Source organism: Pinus tabuliformis, chromosome 8 (assembly GCF_031772625.1).
Source record: "Pinus tabuliformis cultivar Carrire ecotype Pingquan chromosome 8, CPIR1, whole genome shotgun sequence".
Classification (NCBI taxonomy): Eukaryota; Viridiplantae; Streptophyta; class Pinopsida; order Pinales; family Pinaceae; genus Pinus; species Pinus tabuliformis.
The window spans coordinates 884391468-884410945 of NC_142294.1; positions in this window are offsets into that span (position 1 = coordinate 884391468).

Consider the following 19478-nt stretch of genomic DNA (forward strand, 5'->3'; position numbering starts at 1 on the left):
TCTTGTGGACAAGACCGATCTCCCTAGTATCTATAGATATATAGTGACAAGCAAGACAAGAAAATTCTACCTTTCTCTAAATATTGCGATTTATAAATAAAAGCTAAGAGATGTTTTAGACCCTACCTCAAGTCCAATGCTAGTTTGTGGCAGCCATGCTTCGACCATCCAAATGAGTTTCCTTTTAAAGAAACTACAAACACAAACAAGCTAACATCAAATAACACCTGCATAGCCAATATAATAAATCATATTTATCATGATGATCTAGGAATTCATGAAATAAACCATAGAAGACAGCTTATTGAGAAAAATGAACTTGATTGTATTAACTTTAAACAAAGAAGAACTTTACAACCTTGGTGCCTTGATGTTGTACAAGCTCCTCCCAGGGTCCAAGCAAGAATCTCCTCTACTTTGACAAGCTTCACACTCTTCCCAATGAGATCAAAAGGTATGTAATCTCTCCTCTCAAGCTCAATTAGGAAGTCTAAATTCCAACAGAATTTACCCTAAAAAATATTCAGCTTTCAACCTCCCTAGCAACCAGCCTAATGCCTCATTTTATAATGCAGAGGAAGGAAGTTACCAGGTCCATCTTCAAAGGGATAGAGTCCTCCTTCAAAGGGATAAGCTCCTCACATCAAGGGGTTAGCTCCTTTAGTTATGGGATGCATGAACCACCTAGGAGCGAACTTACAACCTCAAGATTCCTTCTAGAAGCATCCAGAATTAACCCAAAGTGAGTTTTTAATAATAAACTTGCGCCTTTTTTACTTTTACAGGGGTCTGCACCCTTTCCTTTAGAGACAGAGTGGGCAGGTCCACAGGTGACATGACCAATGTAAGGACCTGATTCCTATTATTAGAACCTCAATCTATTATACACTAACAGATCTATTTTCCTACTGAATTGAAGTAATAAAAAGGAGCTTACTGACCTTCTTTCATAGCTTTAAACATTTAACATCTTATCATTTTATCATAAACAACATAAATTAAGGTGAGCATTCCATTGATATCAACTTAACAAGAGTAGTCCATGGAAAATACCTGTTCTGGCGGTTGAGGATGATATCTTTGTCTTATAGCTCCAGCTGAACGCTCCTTCTGGCTGACCCAACCGGATTTACCTCCCAGCCAACTAGGAAATAAATTCCTAGCCCAGGAAACCTCCACAGGTTCCCTAGCCCTCCGTGCCCAAGTCCAACCAGATGTAGTGTGTCCTCAAGAAGATTGTGCAAAACTAGATAATGATACTTTCCTCCTCTCAAACCCAAGAAACCTCCACAGGTTTCCAAGGTCTCCCAAAAATCATAACAAGGCCAAACAATCACAACCAACCCCCACAATCCTGAGAAAGACTCCAACTCCCCCCCCTTTCTTCCTTCCCCCTTCCATTTTTATACCCTCTTTCCTCAACCACCTCTCATTAATGTCATTAACTTCTCACCCATCCTTGGTTGACTTCTCTTCTAAGCTAGGAGTACATTTGGAATTGTGATATGAATATAAAATTGAGAATTTAATGGGAAAGGATCATGTCTTCTCCCAAGTAAATCTGAAAAGTACATTTGGAAATGTGAAGTGTAATTACATGGAGAGGACCATGTCTTCTCCTTAGTAAATGTGAGGGTACATTGGAGAATGTGAAATGAATAAATATATATTGATCATAAGATGGAGAGGACTATGTCTTCTCCCAAGTAAATGTGAGGGTACATTGGGGAATGTGAAATGTGCTTACATGGAGAGGACCATGTCTTCTCCTTAGTAAATGTGAGGGTACATTGGGGTGTGTGAATGAATAAATATATTTTGAATTAATGGAAGGAGACCATATCCTACACAATATTCAAATTGAGATGGTAAGTGGGGAATTTGAATAATGGAAATCATAAATTTATTTTTGACCAATATTTCTCAATATTTTCAGATAATGTAAATATTAACACAATTTGTAGGATAAGATTTAAGTGGGGCATTACATACACCCCTCCTTCAGAAAACTTCGTCCCGAAGTTAGAATGAAAAGATACAAGGAGTTTGAAAGCATAGCAAACCAGAGAGAGTTATAGTATTAAAATTCGATAAGTCAGACAATGACATTACTTCCCATCAAGAGTCTCCAACTGATCTATATCTTCCTATCCACCCTGGCCTACTTCCGTTCCCACCCTATCCGTCCTCTGCTGCTTTATCAGTGGCAACGACCATACTAACCACTAATAAAACCGACATGGTGGAAGCGTCGAATACATCGACCTAACTTCCCCAGCAGGCAACTGACAATTGTCATCGCACGTCTAGGGGGAGCGTTCAGCTGTCCTCCCCACGATTCCAGGTTTCAGAGGATACACGGTGGGAAACACCTCCACCCCTCCTTCAGAGCACGGACCACACTACAGAGCTGGTTGGACTTATCATCGAATAATCCAGTTAGGTCATCTTGCCACCTGTCATTTGCATTTTGCTCATGTCATAAGAGTGCATATCAAGTAGATACCAAATGTAATAGAACAATGTACATCATACCTTTCCTCATTGGTCGTCTTAACCTTGCCCAATGGAATAGTAGATCTTGGTTATCATATGATTCTTTCCAACCTGTAGTTTAGTTCTTATCCATGCATATATACAACCACAAAATAGATATAGCTACATGATCTTAAACATCATGTTTATTAAGCCCAGTGTCCACGTGTCAATTTTTGTTGTTCATACTGGAATTAAATCTTACATCAGATAAATCATAATTTCACTAAGTCATTGATTAGATAAATCATATATATATAAACCTATATGATGCAATAATAACTCTGACAAGTCATGCACTAAATAAATTGTAACCAAGTAAGTCATACATTTGGTCATACATCCAACATTTGGTCATACATCCAACATTTCCATCATCAATACCAAATCCATCAATTGATTTTCATGTGTCCAACCAGATGTATATAATGTTCATAAATAACAACATGGAACTGCAAAAGAGAACCTTAACATAGGTGGCTATCTATGTTAAAATGGGCATCATAAACGCTCATGTGACATCCTTGTGGAACCCTTCAATAACAATTAGAGTTGAAACAGATTCAACTGTCCATCATGGAAAATAGCATTTGAACCCGCTCTTCCAATTTGATGGTTTTTTTTTTTTTTTTTTGCATCAGCATTTGTCAAATAGAAAAATCCACAAACTTGGTCTTCGTAGATCCACATCTAGAAAAATGCTCCTCTACCCAACTAGTGATGTTTAGGAACATTGAAATGCATTATGGGAACAACAGAGATATAAAATGTAGGACAACAGTAGGAAAACAGAACAAAAACTTCCATTCCAAATATATTGGTTAATTCCCAATAAAAGCCAAATACTATATCATTAATTTCAACATCTATGAAAATTTGTCCAAGATCAAATTCTAATGGCACCATAAGAATTCCAAATTTTACAAGCATTACAATCTAATGCAACATTCAAAAGTTCAGAGATAACATCTGAGCTATACGAAACAGAGAACATCACAAAGGCCACCATCAATATCATTAGTGCTTAGAGAACTATAAGGATGAACTTATGCCAGATAGAAATATAAATTAATCACCAAACCCTGTGTTTATCAAGAAATAATATTTCCATAACTTAAATATGGCACTCTTTTGTTTTGAAGGGCAAACCTTATATCCTCGATGACAAGTAAAATACCTTTAAGAGTGAATATTAGAAGTCTAATTGCAAATTTAGTCTCTACTATTAGACAATTACAAAATCATTAACATAGGCAACAGAGAAATAGCTCCCCACAGGTTCATCCTCTAATAAATTTAGATCTTATCATATATCCATGAAAATGGAGCTAATTTATCATATATCCATAAGTTTGTAGTTACTGCCAACTGCATTGTATTAAGGTTTCTGTCAATAACAATGAGAGGTGAGCTGGGACACTGAGAGTGGGGCAGTGGAGACTTGGGCTCGAGATCCCTCCTACATCATGTGGTTGTTTCCCAAAGGGTTCAGTTCACCCCACAAGGAGGCAATTGTTTGTTCAGTGGTTGAGCCTCAAGGTCATTCTCTTAGGAGGGGTGGTATATGCGAACAATATACACTGTAAATGTTGTCCCAACTCTTGATAGGTTGTGGATGCTCACAAGCTTAAAAGAGGACAACAAAGGTGACATAGTATTGTTTCAGCTCCTGGAAATTAATTTTCCCAAAGAAACTTTTAAACTTCACATGAAGAAGTTTGGATCATGCAAGATAATATAGAAGGTGGAGGTAGAGCAACCTACTCTAACTCACCCAAAGAATTGGATATCTCACGTATGAAGAACATTTATTAGCTCTGCAAACATATGGAAGATGTGACCAAAAAAAACAAGGATGATAACCTTGCAAAAAGAGGAAGACTAGACAAATGATCTTACCGAGCAATGGAAAGGAAATCTCATATAAACCAGAAATTAGAGCAATTTTGAAATCCTAATTTTTGAACAATGAGATCCAAATATTTCTTATTTGGAGAAAATCTGATGCAGGAACATAAAGTCTACCTTCTAGAAGTAACGATAGGCATGAACTGTGATGGAGGTAATGCATGCTTGGCTGTAAGTAATGCTCGTCAATAGTCAATAGCTAGTTATGCATGAGAGGTGAGTTATTAAGAGAGAGTTGACGCTTTTGCATGGGCAGGGAATCTCGCCAAATTGGGCAGTGAATTATTGTCCATAACAGTAACAAAGGAGATAGCGATCGACTGAGGAAGGAAATGAGCTATGGTTTCTCAAAAAAAAGAGCCAAGTGTTAGACTCAAAAAGACTGATAATTTGGGTATCCTGGCAACTACTAATTTTTCCCCAAATAATATATTTCTATTTGGGCTGCTATTTTCCAACATATTGTCTTTCTAAGAATTTTCTGTAATATGAATATATATTTCCGGAACTGGTTTGCATTCGGGAGGGTTGAGAAACCCCAGCAAGGCAAGGTTCCAACCATTTGCAGGCCAAATGAACAACTGATTGTATGGGCATACTCCAGGGGCACTACAATTTATAAATAAAGAATAAATCCAATAATGCTAAAAATAGAAACAGAGGTCGTCATTTTATGCTCACCTGAATGAATGATAAATTAGAGAACTCAAATCAACAAGAAATCCGTTGTTATGGATTCCAGTCCATGTAACTTTTTAGGACCAAAACAGATGAATTAGGTCATAAACTACATTCTAATCAATTTTAACTCAAATAACTTCACATCATAAAACAAAAATTTGCATTTAATTCAACCTAAACCCAACATAGGGTTCAAAATTGTAGTAAAAGTTGTTAAACCCTACCTCAAACCCTAACTGGACCCTTCTTTGTTGTTCTTCTTATCATCAGTAACAACATCAGTGACTAATGAAATGGGTCTGTGCTCAATGACTTCATCTATAAGCCCAAACTCCTTGGCCTCATCAGGTGACATGAACGTGTCCATTGCTCGAGGTACCATTTGCTAGTGTGGAAATGGTTGAAAGAGGAAAAACTGCTTTAACGGATCTGAGAGGACACAGAGTGTTCGACTCTGACATTGACAGATGTATGCTGGCGCTCAAATACTTAGAGCTGCACTGCACGATAGTATCTGAGGTATCATTTCCTAAAGGTGTCTGCTCCAACTTACAGCATCTCAAGATAAGATCTTGTAATGATCTGTTGGAGGTCGGAGCATTGCCATCAACATTAGTAACACTAGAGTTTTCATCTTGTTGTGCATTGAAGAAAATCGGAGGGCTTTGGGGTCTTGCAAACCTTCGACAGCTGGACATCAGCGAGTCTAAAGAATTAGAGGAGCTGCCAAGTCTTGAAACATTGGAGTCCTTGGAGGAGTTGCGGGCATCTGAATGTGCCAAACTGAAGAGCATAAGAGGGTTGGCGCAGCTAACAAAGCTTCGAATACTAGATGTGAAGGAATGCAATGAAATAGAAGAGATACCAGGTGTTGAAAAGTTGAGATCGTTGCAGAATTTTAATTCATTTGGCTGTTCTAAGCTACAGCAGGATGTTGAACTAATGCAGCTGTCCCAACAGGTCCTGTCTCATGATGGAGACAATATCAGCATTTCAGATGTCAATCCCTGCAATGACAACATTTTCATTGGTACAGAAAACAATACTAATAACAGTTGCACTCGGATGGAAATCAAGACTGATAAAAAACACCCTATTATCCAAAACATAGCCAGAACTCATTTGTGGCTACACACCAAAATGAAAAGGATTCAAATGTGTAAGGGAATTTGTGGATGTCCCTGTAACCAGAGAGAAATTTCCAACAATCAATGAAATGTAATGGAGGATCTGAACCTCCTTCTCTTTAAAATAGAGGGTGTTACCATTGGACTACAATCTTGTAAATGTTTACGTTCCTATAAAAAAAACAAGTTACCAGGCCCTAGTGATTAAGAACTGTTATCAAGCTACAGTTGGGGTTTGTCATCATGAAGAGGATCTCTTTATAATTCAGTGAATGACAAGCCTTCAGAAAAACACCAAACCAAAACCAACAATTTCTTTAAGTATGCGTCACTGGCATCTTCCATCTGTTTATTTATAGCTGCGTTAGAAGAACAGAACATGTAGAAAATCTCAAAGCTTGTACAGTTAATATACTCAGGAACGGTGTTTGACAAATGCGCCCAAACCTGCTCCATTGTTTGTTTCTTTTGTGTGCCACAATCAAAGATGTGCCATGCTGTAAAATCAACTACAGAAATTCAAATTGGCAGAGCCAATACTTTAAAGTGTAGATACCTTAATGAATAATCATAAATCTGGTATTAGACAGGGATGGCTTCCGAGAGCAGGGGATGTGTTTTCCGTGTTCCCAAAAAAAGTACTTCAAGGAAATGGTTTCCATGTCTGATTTGGGAATGCAAAGGGATACAATGGGGAACATCTCCTAAAAAGACTGATGCTTCCATGCTCCCTTTTTACCAAAGTTTACTGTTTACAGGAAAAAAGGAAAAATAAAAAAATAAAGTGAATGTAAACTTAATGTACAGTTAGATGGACTTGATGAAGCACAATTTGGATTGGTTGGTGTGCCACTGAGCATTCCCATAGTTGGTCTTTATTCTCTTCTGCAGTCGCTGACTGTTGAGAATCGCAAACTAGTGGTGCATTGCCCTGATCAATGGTTCTTTTGGCATGTTCTTGCATGAGTAATCTTAAGACTTGGATCTTGAGTTTTGTAAATACAATGAGAACTATAATGGTGATAGATATTTTGTGAATTGTGATTACTATGTTATGTTACATCATAACACGGTTACAATTATTTACTTTTTATATATTTTAATTTCAAATTCTTAACATTTTAATCAGAGACACCTACATTGGGTAGAATTTGGGGGTTCCTTTCACATTTCTCTCAGATGTATTTCCCTGCTCTTGGTGGAACAATGCATAAATCTCTATAAGTAAGTTGCATTAACATGAGTGGTATGCTCATATTTATTAAACCAACCTGATCTATTAAACACTAGATTTTCTAGGTACAAACCTCTCACTGCTAAAAAGATTTGGAGTTAAGATAGATCAATTTTATCTTCTTCTTTTTTAAGAGTAACTCTTTCTTTTTACGTAACAAATAATAAACCTCAATTTTTTTTTCCATTTTATTTATCTTTCCCACTCTGGCTGTAAGAACACCTTCCTTCTCTAATACATACTTATTCTCTCAATAAATAACTTAATCTTTTTAGAGCAAATTAAAATGAGCAAATAACTTATAGTTAACATAGAGCGCAAATTAAAATCTCACCAAGAAAATAAAATATTTAATTTGTATCCTTTCAGTAAATAAGTATGAGAAGGAATTAAGTAACTTAATTTTTATTGCATTTATAGGTAACATAGAGCACATTAAAATCTCACCCAGAAATAAAATATGAGCTGCTACACAATTTTAGCTGCACACAACCTCAAAGAGTATTATTTATAGGACAAGTACTATAACTAATCGAGTATTAGACATCAATCTTTCAACTCATTATATTATACAGAAGTGCACCCATTAACTGAAACATTCAGTGTATGCTAAGCTAATATCCAAGGTATCTCCCACTACATATAATTTGACCAAGTGGATCTCCCTTATAATAACAAGATAAATCCAGAATTATGCATCATTGAAGTGAATGCAACTTGGACGTGGGCTATTGTCAAGTAAATGATATCTGAACTGTTAAATTTTCTATGCTTTTCATGCACAGTAAACAAATCAGATCATTTCAACAACCAAAACCTAACTATAATTATTTTTCAGTTTGATTTACCCCGGGCACTATTCAAAAAATAAAGGTTTGCCAAAAATATAATAGGAAAAATATTTTTAGATTCACTACACAGTATTCTCAATAATATCAATTACATTAGCAGGTTTGAAACACTGGAACATATGATTGACTAGGTTAATTGGTTGGTAGAATAAGTAGCTCATTACAAAGCTGCCATCCAGACTTTGCTTTCTGATTTATGTTGTGGATGCAAATGCTATACTAGTGCCCACTAATATTTGTAATTTGGTTGCATTCCTAAAACATTATTTGATTTAAGTTGTGGATGCAAATGTCATACAGTGTCCACTAATATTTGTAATTTGGTTTAAATGGACCACAGCTGCAAAATTTGCATTCGTAAAACATTATGTCAAATACAGACATCAAACACATAGGATGCAGATTATACATTTTCATATATAGCTTGAGAATAATAAACCCGTCTCCTATCCATTAACAATTTAACACCCAGTACAGACTCAAGATTTTATTAAAATCAGTTCACTGGGGAAAAACCCTTTAACTTTAGAAAGATTAAAATGAAAAGCTAACAAAATAAATCTAAGTAGCTGTATTTGGCACTTGAAAATTGAAACGAAACAAAACATCTTACCAGGGATAGATTCTTCCAAGATGACCTCATAACCAAAAGGAGGTAATGGTTACATTTTAAAAGAGGAATAAAAGAGTTCATGAATTTTGAAACCCCGTGAATCTGGCACAGCTACAGAGTCCTCCGAGTCAAGGATTTTCATCGGTATTTTTCTTTGTATGGACAGGGCAATATGCTTGGTTACATAATACAAACTAAGTTGTAGGAAGCACTTAGTTTTGTCACGTTTCAACCCTATGAAACACGGAGGAGATTCAGAGCACATAAACAATAAATTTCATAAAAGCGTTTGGAGGAAACCCTCAGAAATCAAAATATGGGATGGCAAAATCTTGGTTAAGATAAATATGAAGCCTAGAACCCTTTTCCCCTGGAAAATGCAACAATGGGTATTTTCTGATACATATGTGCACTTACCCTCAAACAAATGGGAAAGTTTATATCCACTGTAAATGACAAATGAAAAGAACTGAATATGCATTGGCTATATTTAAAGTTACCTCCCGAATCAATCGTAATATGGATTCAAAATATCAAATTTTGCCCATTTTTAGGACAAATCAAATAAAGGGTGAATGGCATAACATATTGCAAATTTTTACAAAGCTAAGAACAGAATACCTAAGCCTGGTTGACCCATGAATCTTATCAAACTACCCAAGATACAAACGGTACTCGATAACAAGATATGATAATAACATGAAAGGTAAAGGAAAAATATGAGGATTATTGTGAAAAAGGAAAATTGATTTCACTGCTATGAAACAAAACACTCTGAAGTTTTTCCAAAGCTGTAATTTCGGAATGATGTCTATCAGATTTAAGGCAGGAGATATCCATCATTGTTTTTATACTAATTTTGGTAACAGTCCTAAACCTTTCTGTTGAATATTTCCGATGTCCAGCGGCTGGAGTGAAACTTGAATTCTTTTGTATTATATCCTGAATAAAGTTATCAACCTTACAGATTTACATGGCATGATAACAGGACAGAAGGAACCATCTTTGGCAGCTGAAGATGGGGAGAATAGTTGCAAGGAAAAAAATAAAAGTAACCTATGGGAAGGAGTCAAACATGCATCAGAAATTATTGCAATGCAATCAAATTTGCATAGTGACTAGAGTTATATTTAACAATAGGCATGATTGAAGAGGATCTCATTCCACTATCACTAGGATAGTTATTGATAGCAGGAATAAAATTCATTGCCATGAAAATTTCCCCAGCAAAGAAACAGAAATGACAAAGCACGCATGAGAGTCTTGCTTTAATTCAACTCAGCATATCAGTAGTAAACAAATAGTATCCAATCTTTAGCTTGGATTTAAGATATGCATTGATTCCAGTTGACTTTTAGTGATATGGCTGATCAGAAAAAACAATTCATGCCACTGTAAAGAATATCAGAACTGTGAATTGTGAAGAGATTTAACCGTGCTACTAAATGACAGGTCAGTGTCAGCCCTCAATAGCAGCATTAAACCAGCTGGGAGAATGGATGAGAGCATTATTTAACATCAACAGTCTTTGGGACCACTTTATCAGAAGGTCGACTTCAAGGCAATTTTACGGTTTATATTCATTCTACATGATATTTTTGTACCAAAATCAATAACAGGTCACTGTCTTACATTGTAATATCTCCCATTACAAATGCTACAGAAAAAGCAAAAGCAGCGGCAATCTCTCCTGCAGACAGCACTTTCGTAATTTGTTTAACTATAGATGCTTTGTTAAGAAAATTATCGTATTTGCTTCACAAAAATGTCGAAACGTTTGTGAGGTCGAGAAGCTTTTGTCTGTCTTCAGCTTTCACGGCCACAGGGTGAGTGTATTGACGTTAGAGGGCAATAAAAACTCTTCATTTTTATCTTTTAAAATAAAGAATAAAAACACAAAGCTAGTAAGCTTATCGTAAATTTCATGACATAAATCTAGGTGATAGAACAACTTCCTCCAAAACATTAGAAGTATTACAGGATGAGACTTGAGTTGAACGAGTGTACTGATATTAAAAAAAAGTAAAAACAAAATTTTGGAAAAAGGATAATACAATATAAGTAAGAAATTCAATAACAGAAACCTGTGATAATAATTAAAAAAAAATAAGATAAAAAAAATCATGACAGAGAACCTAAGTGACAGAATAACTCCCTCAGAAATAATGTCATGCGGTGCGGCCAATCAAGATGGCCCGCGTTAACGAGAGAATAAAATAAATGAAACTCTGACCTCATCTTAACTCTAGAGACCCTAACCTATATTGTATTTTATTTTTCCATTTTAACATACTAGACTGTTTATATTACTAGTATTTCGTTTGGTAGAGGTCAACAACCAATGGAATGGGTAGGTCCTCAACGAGATTCGAAACTTGAACAATATGGCGAGTAAATCCCTGAATTGAGGAAGTGGTGAAGTTTAAAAGGAATTTAACTCACCGAACCCTGCGGTTGAAAGGAAGCCATGAGGAGCTGATAGGCGAGGGTAGATGCGAACGACATCGTGAAAGACGAAGCCGCTCCATCCCGTGGCATTCCACAGGCAGCGCAGATTCGAGAATTCGGTCCCAGAAGCAACGAAGCCCTGCAATTATGGCATCGAAAGGGTCCAGATCCTGCATTTTCCACTAACTCCTCGAGTGTGGGTAGAGGATTTGTTGCTGTCAATTTGGATGCATTCGATCCCGCCCTATCCTTGGTAACAACATTGGAGTTCACAAGAACCGAACTCAGAACCACAGGACTGTTATCAGGAATCATGGGCTTCGGAAACTGGAAAGGAAGAAGCTCGTCCAGATAAAACAATTAAATCTGTCTATATAAGTTGCACCCATTCCCGTGGCTGGGAATTCTGGCATGCACAACGAACGGAAGATATAACAGAGGAGCCAAGGCTACCGAAAGATGAAATGTTACTACGAATCACAGGTCAACCAAATACTACCAAATTGTGGGGAAAATAATAGCACCCCTCGCGCAGGTCAATGCGCAGAATCTCAAGGCTGGATTAATCGTAAACAAAGTAATCTATCCCATCCCTCTAACGGGATACAGGGCGAATAATCTGCGCACATCTCTGAAGGTGCAAGTTCTTCTCAGTGTGAAAGGAACACAACAGATCTCTCTGTTGTTCTTGTACACAGTAGAATGTTAGCGAAAATAATGTATGTCACTCAATTTGCAAGTCTCCCGTTTGTTATTACCAAAATCGTAAGGTCCATGTAAAATTGGGAACTGACATTGAAGATTTGATTAGCATTGCAGAATTTAAGGCTTGTGTCCATAGGAATTATCACGTGAACTTCATAGTTCGGAACAAATTTTGTTTGACCCCTACAATTATCTCATTAATAAAGATAACCATCGTTCCCTCACAATACTCATATTCAACGAAGTACGTATGAAAATTGACATCAAGGAGCAGGAATTTGACTCCATGGCAGCGATGCTGATGGGTAAAGGCGGTTAACCAAAACAGCTTAACAACTACAAGGTCAGAGGTTCAAGCCCTCCTTCTAGTGGTCCTTGGGTTTTAGTGGGCTTTGGGTCCAGGGTTTGAACCAAAGCTCTGATACCATGTGTAAGGGCCTGATTCCTATTATTAGAACCTCAATCTATTATACACTAACAGATCTATTTTCCTACTGAATTGAAGTAATAGAAAGGAGCTTACTGACCTTCTTTCATAGCTTTAAACATTTAACATCTTATCATTTTATCATAAACAACATAAATTAAGGTGAGCATTCCATTGATATCAACTTAACAAGAGTAGTCCATGGAAAATACCTGTTCCGGCGGTTGAGGATGATACCTTTGTCTTATAGCTCCAGCTGAACGCTCCTTCTGGCCGACCCAACCGGATTTACCTCCCAGCCAACTAGGAAATAAATTCCTAGCCCAAGAAACCTCCACAGGTTCCCTAGCCCTCCATGCCCAAGTCCAACCAGATGTAGTGCGTCCTCAAGAAGATTGTGCAAAACTAGATAATGATACTTTCCTCCTTTCAAACCCAAGAAACGTCCACAGGTTTCCAAGGTCTCCCAAAAATCATAACAAGGCCAAACAATCACAACCAACCCCCACAATCCTGAGCAAGACTCCAACTCCCCCCCCTTTCTTCCTTCCCCCTTCCCTTTTTATACCCTCTTTCCTCAACCACCTCTCATTAATGTCATTAACTTCTCACCCATCCTTGGTTGACTTCTCTTCTAAGCTAGGAGTACATTTGGAATTGTGATATGAATATAAAATTGAGAATTTAATGGGAAAGGATCATGTCTTCTCCCAAGTAAATCTGAAAAGTACATTTGGGAATGTGAAGTGTAATTACATGGAGAGGACCATGTCTTCTCCTTAGTAAATGTGAGGGTACATTGGAGAATGTGAAATGAATAAATATATATTGATCATAAGATGGAGAGGACTATGTCTTCTCCCAAGTAAATGTGAGGGTACATTGGGGAATGTGAAATGTGCTTACATGGAGAGGACCATGTCTTCTCCTTAGTAAATGTGAGGGTACATTGGGGTGTGTGAATGAATAAATATATTTTGAATTAATGGAAGGAGACCATATCCTACACAATATTCAAATTGAGAAGGTAAGTGGGGAATTTGAATAATGGAAATCATAAATTTATTTTTGACCAATATTTCTCAATATTTTCAGATAATGTAAATATTAACACAATTTGTAGGATAAGATTTAAGTGGGGCATTACAACCAAGGGGTGCAGGATCACAAGTAATGCTAAGAGAAAGTGCAGAACCAGAGTTTTAGAGATTTTCAAGGACTTTCTCTCATTTTTAAGGCTTGACATGAAGATATGAGGTTTAAGACTTGCAAAGGAGGACAATATGAGTGGTGATAAACTGACACTGACTGGAGAATGTCATGGTGACAATATTTTGTGCAACAAGGAGAACGCTACACCGAACCCGTGTGCGATGAGGAAAGTGACGACGAATTGGATTGCAGCTATCAAATAACAACGTGAGATCAAGATCGGGTGTATTCCATAGATGATGGAAGAATCTCGTGGGAGCGCGATAGCACCTGCATAGTGGATTTCGATGAGGAGACTGAGCAGTGGTAGAACCAGTTGCAGGAAGCTACGCCACTGAACTACAATATGATGATTCAGTCATTGCGACACGTAACCACCATGGAATGACGGTGGCCAGTAGAAAGCGACGCAACAGATGAGAGGCAGCTCGTCCAACTTGGCACGTTATGCATAGCATGGGAGCAACATAATGTGTTAGAAGATGTGTTGCGTGCACCTGGAGGGGGGGCGCAGAAGCCAAGATGTAGGAGGCGGTTCCAGGTACGGACTAGAGGACTGACACGGAAACCAAGTTGGTATAGAATTGTCACTCATCAATGACGAAGGGTACAGGTGACCATCAACCCACCCGGATCTGCGCAAAACGAAGGCTCACACGACCGCATAGGGAAGTCTCTTTACAATCGAACAAACTAGCACAGATATAGCCCACCCTACTAGTGACAATATCCGTGAAAGGATTCAGCAGCTCTGGGTATCCATTTTGCGTGGTAAAACGTAACTTGGAAAGTTAGAAGAAATAGGGGCCAGACTTTGAGCACAGAGTGCGAGGCTAGATGAAGAAATTGATAAGTTACAGTTAGAAGTCACCTACACAGAGGAAACTAATGAAAGGAATGAACATGGCTGGCTCTCCTACCCTGCTACAATCAGCGATGCCACTAGCATGGTTGTGCTTGCACCCGAGGGGACATGAAGGCACACACCGCAATCCGTTAGTAGAATCGAGGGGATACCAAGGGTGCTCACAGCCCAGGCTAGTCGGGAAATGGAAGACCTGCGTAATGGGTTCACCCACCTGACTATCTGTCGGAGGCCCTGTCCTAGCACCCCATGCAGTTAGAAGAGGGCGCGCGACTATAAAGTAGGCTGTTGTGAAGCTGTGCGACATGGCCATAACATACATACAAGAACCACACTTGCGTCCCTGGGGATTCACTGCCACGAAGGAAAGATGGAAAGTGACCATTGCAGGTACTGTTCATGATATGATGGCCCATTTAAGGCACATTGGAGCGGGTGGCGGGCAATTAAGGCAGAGGAATAATCGCCAAAACCGCATTTATGAGCTACTGCAAGGGAGAACAACCAATTTTAAATTTTAAATCATATATAAGCATAGTAAGGGTCACGCCACCACGCTTTACCATCTTGAAAGAAAGCCACCTTGGGTCCAAGATAAGCGCAAGATGAGTGACAAGAAACTCAAAGAAATTCTGTGGTTTCAGGCATTGCCAAAACATTACCGGGAAGCAATCCTCAAAGAAAAAACCCTACCACAGACAGTCCACAAGAAGCCAAGCCACAAGTAGCCGAGTTCCCTAAATCACTTCAGATGCCGAAGACCAGGAACGACCCTCAGGTTCCAGAACCAGTAAGAAGGTCGCCGCAACACCTGCACTTTACCAAGTTCACAATGGAGGAAAACGGTAAAACTATCACAATTGAAAGCGACGAGGAAGCAAAAGGTTCTCCCACATATGTCGAAGAATTAAACCCTGAGGAGGATCCCATCCAGCCAGTCTGACGACCCAAGTATATGTCTCCAAGCAAGGGGAAGGCGAAGGTACCTACAAACTTGGATGAAGTCGACACTATACTTGATACCCCGGCTCTTCCAAAAGCAGTCCCAGTGGAAATCTCAGTGGTTGGCTGAATTGTGACAATGAAATTCGAAGACTGGGACCTCATAGATACAGTAAAATTTCCCCACTTGGTGACTAATGCACTGATGGAGCAGAGTGTAGAAGGGACGGTGACAATGCTATAGCCAAAGGAGTGGCTGCGGAAGGTGGACAAAGTCGAGTTGCTCTGTCTCTTGTCTATTCCTCACTTTCTCCAGCCCCCTATCACAATGTTGGTCATAAAGCAGTTGCTCTGTTTGGTTCATGAGGAAATATTATGGGTCGGCAAACCCATCCGCATCACAGTTGAACTTGTTCATCAGGTTTCACACCTTCCCCACAATGGAAGAGACCCCCAGGAAATTGTTGATAGAAGTGGCGATGTCGCGATGATAGAGAACCTGAAAAAGAAGTATAAGCTAGTGAAGGGGTAGCAAGGATACATCATTAATAGCATTTCAGATAACGCGGTCCACGTTGCCACTCAGTTGCTGGCCGAGAAAGTAATGAGGAAATGTCGTGGCACTGAGGTTCTGGCAGTAGTCATTGCACTCACTGAGGAATGTGCAGCTGGAGTACGGTTCAATTGGTCACAGTTCCTTTGTGAAGAGTTTCTGACCAACTGCCAAGAGGTTCAAGAGGAGGGAAAGACCTTCCATTATGTGTGGCTACTCCTGTCCATTATGTTGGTCGCTACTGACTTACCCAAAGACAACCAATTTCCTATCTTGAGCCTGGAGTGGCCGGAAGCCACTAGATATGCTTCCCTCTGGGTGACAAGGGATGTGGGCCGAATTCGAAACATCAAAATCTTTTGGATACTGATGGACACGAATGTGCGCCAATGGATTAAGGAGCTACCCCGCCTGTCCGACGGGATCTATGAAAGCATGAAGCATATTGCCGAGTTTAAAGTAGACATGCATCGTATCTACATCAGGGCGTGTAAGGACCTGGCACAGGCATGGACCTCACTCCAGTTTATTTCCATTGATGACGTTGTCAATAGGGTTGTGGATGCCTAGCCACTGGCATGGCACGGACTAGAGGGAGTAGAGCACAACGAGGCCGCTATCCGGAGGCAAAAGGAGGAAGCTAAGAATGCCACGCAACAAAAGTGAAATGAACAGCTTACCGCAGAAGTTCAAGTAGCTCAGGAGGCGACACTGGTGGTAGTAGGAAAGACACCACAAGGATGGGCTACATCGACAACAGCCAAAAGCAGTTAAAATCCGCACACGGAGACGGCCGCAGATGAGCCACTAGCAACTGGCACGGATTCACCTTTGAAGCGGCCAATGCAACAAGAACGGCCGAAGCCATGAAAGAAGGCAAAGGCATCCAAAATGGATAGCATAGTGACCACCTTAATGGAGGGGGACCTAAATGATATAGAAAACATTGTTCAGGACGTTGCTCAAGATGCAGTCAACGAGGCCATGTCTGAGCAGCAAATTGTGTTGGGGGAACTCCGTATGTAGCTACAGGAACTTGGAAAAAGGATCGCACCAATAAGCACCAGTGCAACTCAGGAGGTTCCTGGTATGACAGCCTCTGAACCATTGTTGAAGGCCCAGATGGCTCATTCCATCACGATTCCAGCAGGAGCATTGATCACCGCAAATGCGGAGGACCGCACTGTGCTAGGATGACTTAAAGGGCTAGGACTATATGTGGCTTCTCTACCATGTGGAAGTTTTCAATAGCTCTAGGACAGCGCCACAATGGAGCTCCGCGCTAGGGCCAGCCATGCCGAATAAGTACTCCAGGAACAGAAAATTAATATCGAATAATTGCGCCTCTAACAGGATGAAGCAGTCACGCAGAAGCAACAGGTGGAGAAGGTAGTAGCAGAATCCTGCTCGAGTGCCCATGAGCTAGAGATTGCGGCGGAATTGCCTATTAAGACACAAATCCAGAAATTGGCTACTAGGTTCTGACACACAAAGGAGGAGGCCGCGCGGATCCAGCTCGAGCTCAGCTTGCAGATTGTGGACTTAAAACTACAGGTTCCACCGTCGATGCCACCAGAGATCCTAGAGAAATGTAGGAACATTATTACTATGGGGCGCATGATGCTCACACGTTCAATGGAGGAATGTACCGAGCTGCTAACTCAGTCGCTTGTTAGACTCACCTCCCTTCAGGAGCATCCAACACTTTGTCGATTGGAAACCAAGGTTTGCGAGCTCCAGCAAGCTTATGATCAGATCAGAGGAACCGCACAGACCATTGCTATTACGTAGCGCTTGGCTAAGATACAAGAGGCTCAGGACTTGAAAATCCAAGCCAATGCCACTAGACAAAAGGAAGCAGTGATTAAATCCTGTCTCCAGCCATGGCTGGATGAGGCATTTGCGATTTCAACCACTATAGAGCATAAGGTAGCCCACATGCAGGCCGAGTATTCCACTATGGAGACAGCAGAGATAGGGACTGAGGTGTCAACAACACACGTGAAACAGATGTAGTTAATGATGTAAGAGTTTGTTGCTAGCACCAGTGACACACAAAGGCTGCTAACCGATCTCTGCGCAAAATTGGCTGAAACAACTGAGTGACTCGGGATGAGTCACGATGATTGTGTTGGGGGACTATTGGGTAGCGAAAGCCCCATGCAATAGTCATGGGGTATGAAACCCACAATTTTGGGTAAAGCGAGGGTAAATATTCCGTAAGAAGCGCGATTGGTAATAAGTTAAAGTCAAAGGGTAGTCCGCCCAAAAATATTGTAAAGAAATGTAAGATGAGTCGGCCCGCCTGCGGATCAAGGTCCATGGAAAGGTATAAATAGAGGGAGGCTCTATGGGTAGAGGAAGCTAAGTTTTTTTGTATGATCTTGGATTTGAAATGTAATGGGTTTTTGAGGAGACCAATCTGTAAGCGTCTGTAAGTCTGAGTCGAGGATTTGAGTAGTGGATAGAGGCTCTGCGGTTATGTGCGTAAAGGCCTGGAAGAGTCTGCAGTTGTGTGCATGGACCCCTATAGCTGAGTGCGTAGAGCGGATCTAGATGTATTGGTGAAGAAATTAAATAAAGATAAGTTGCTTTGGTAATTCTGTGTTAAATCCGAAGTATCGCGGATCTAATTTTTTGTATGGTTAATATCACTTTTTGATCTATGTGCATATGCTTACATTTTGAAAACATGTGAATCTGCTATTGGAGAGGTAAATCCCCTCTACGGATAGAGGCGATCCCTACTAGCCCAAAAGGGGTCTAGCAACAATCAGTCAATGCTACTATGCAAGTTCCTAATTGCAAATAAAATATAGGCAATGAACACCTACTTGGATTCCAACACTATTGTTTGACGAAGAGATGTCGTTCTCACTCCTTCGCTTTGGCCGGTCACGATCTTCCACGATCCCCGTAGATAGATACCTGCACACACGAAGAGAAATGAAAACACAAGCGTGAAATCTAATAAATGCAATTATACATCAGTCAGAAAGGATATAATTCACATTAACCATTACAAAGAAAAATGAGAATGGAACCATAACAGTAGTCATCTATTATTAATCAATAACAGAGAAAGGTACAACCAAAGTTCTGACGTTGAGTCCTTCTCAAGAGGGTCCAGCCAGCAAGTCTCTTAAGCATTCACCCTTGGAGGTAGATTCTCCCAAAACAAAAGCTCTCTCTCACACAAGCAATACTCACAACCTTCCTTAAGCTTCCTCTAGCAAGTCCACACTTGTCACACCAACTACCTACTAGCAGTAGCAATCTAAGCACTATGAATTCCACACTATCCAAACTAGCTGCTCATGGCAATGGTAGAGGTTTAAATAGGAGAAGGAGTCTCCATGAATGGTGGGAGGATGAGC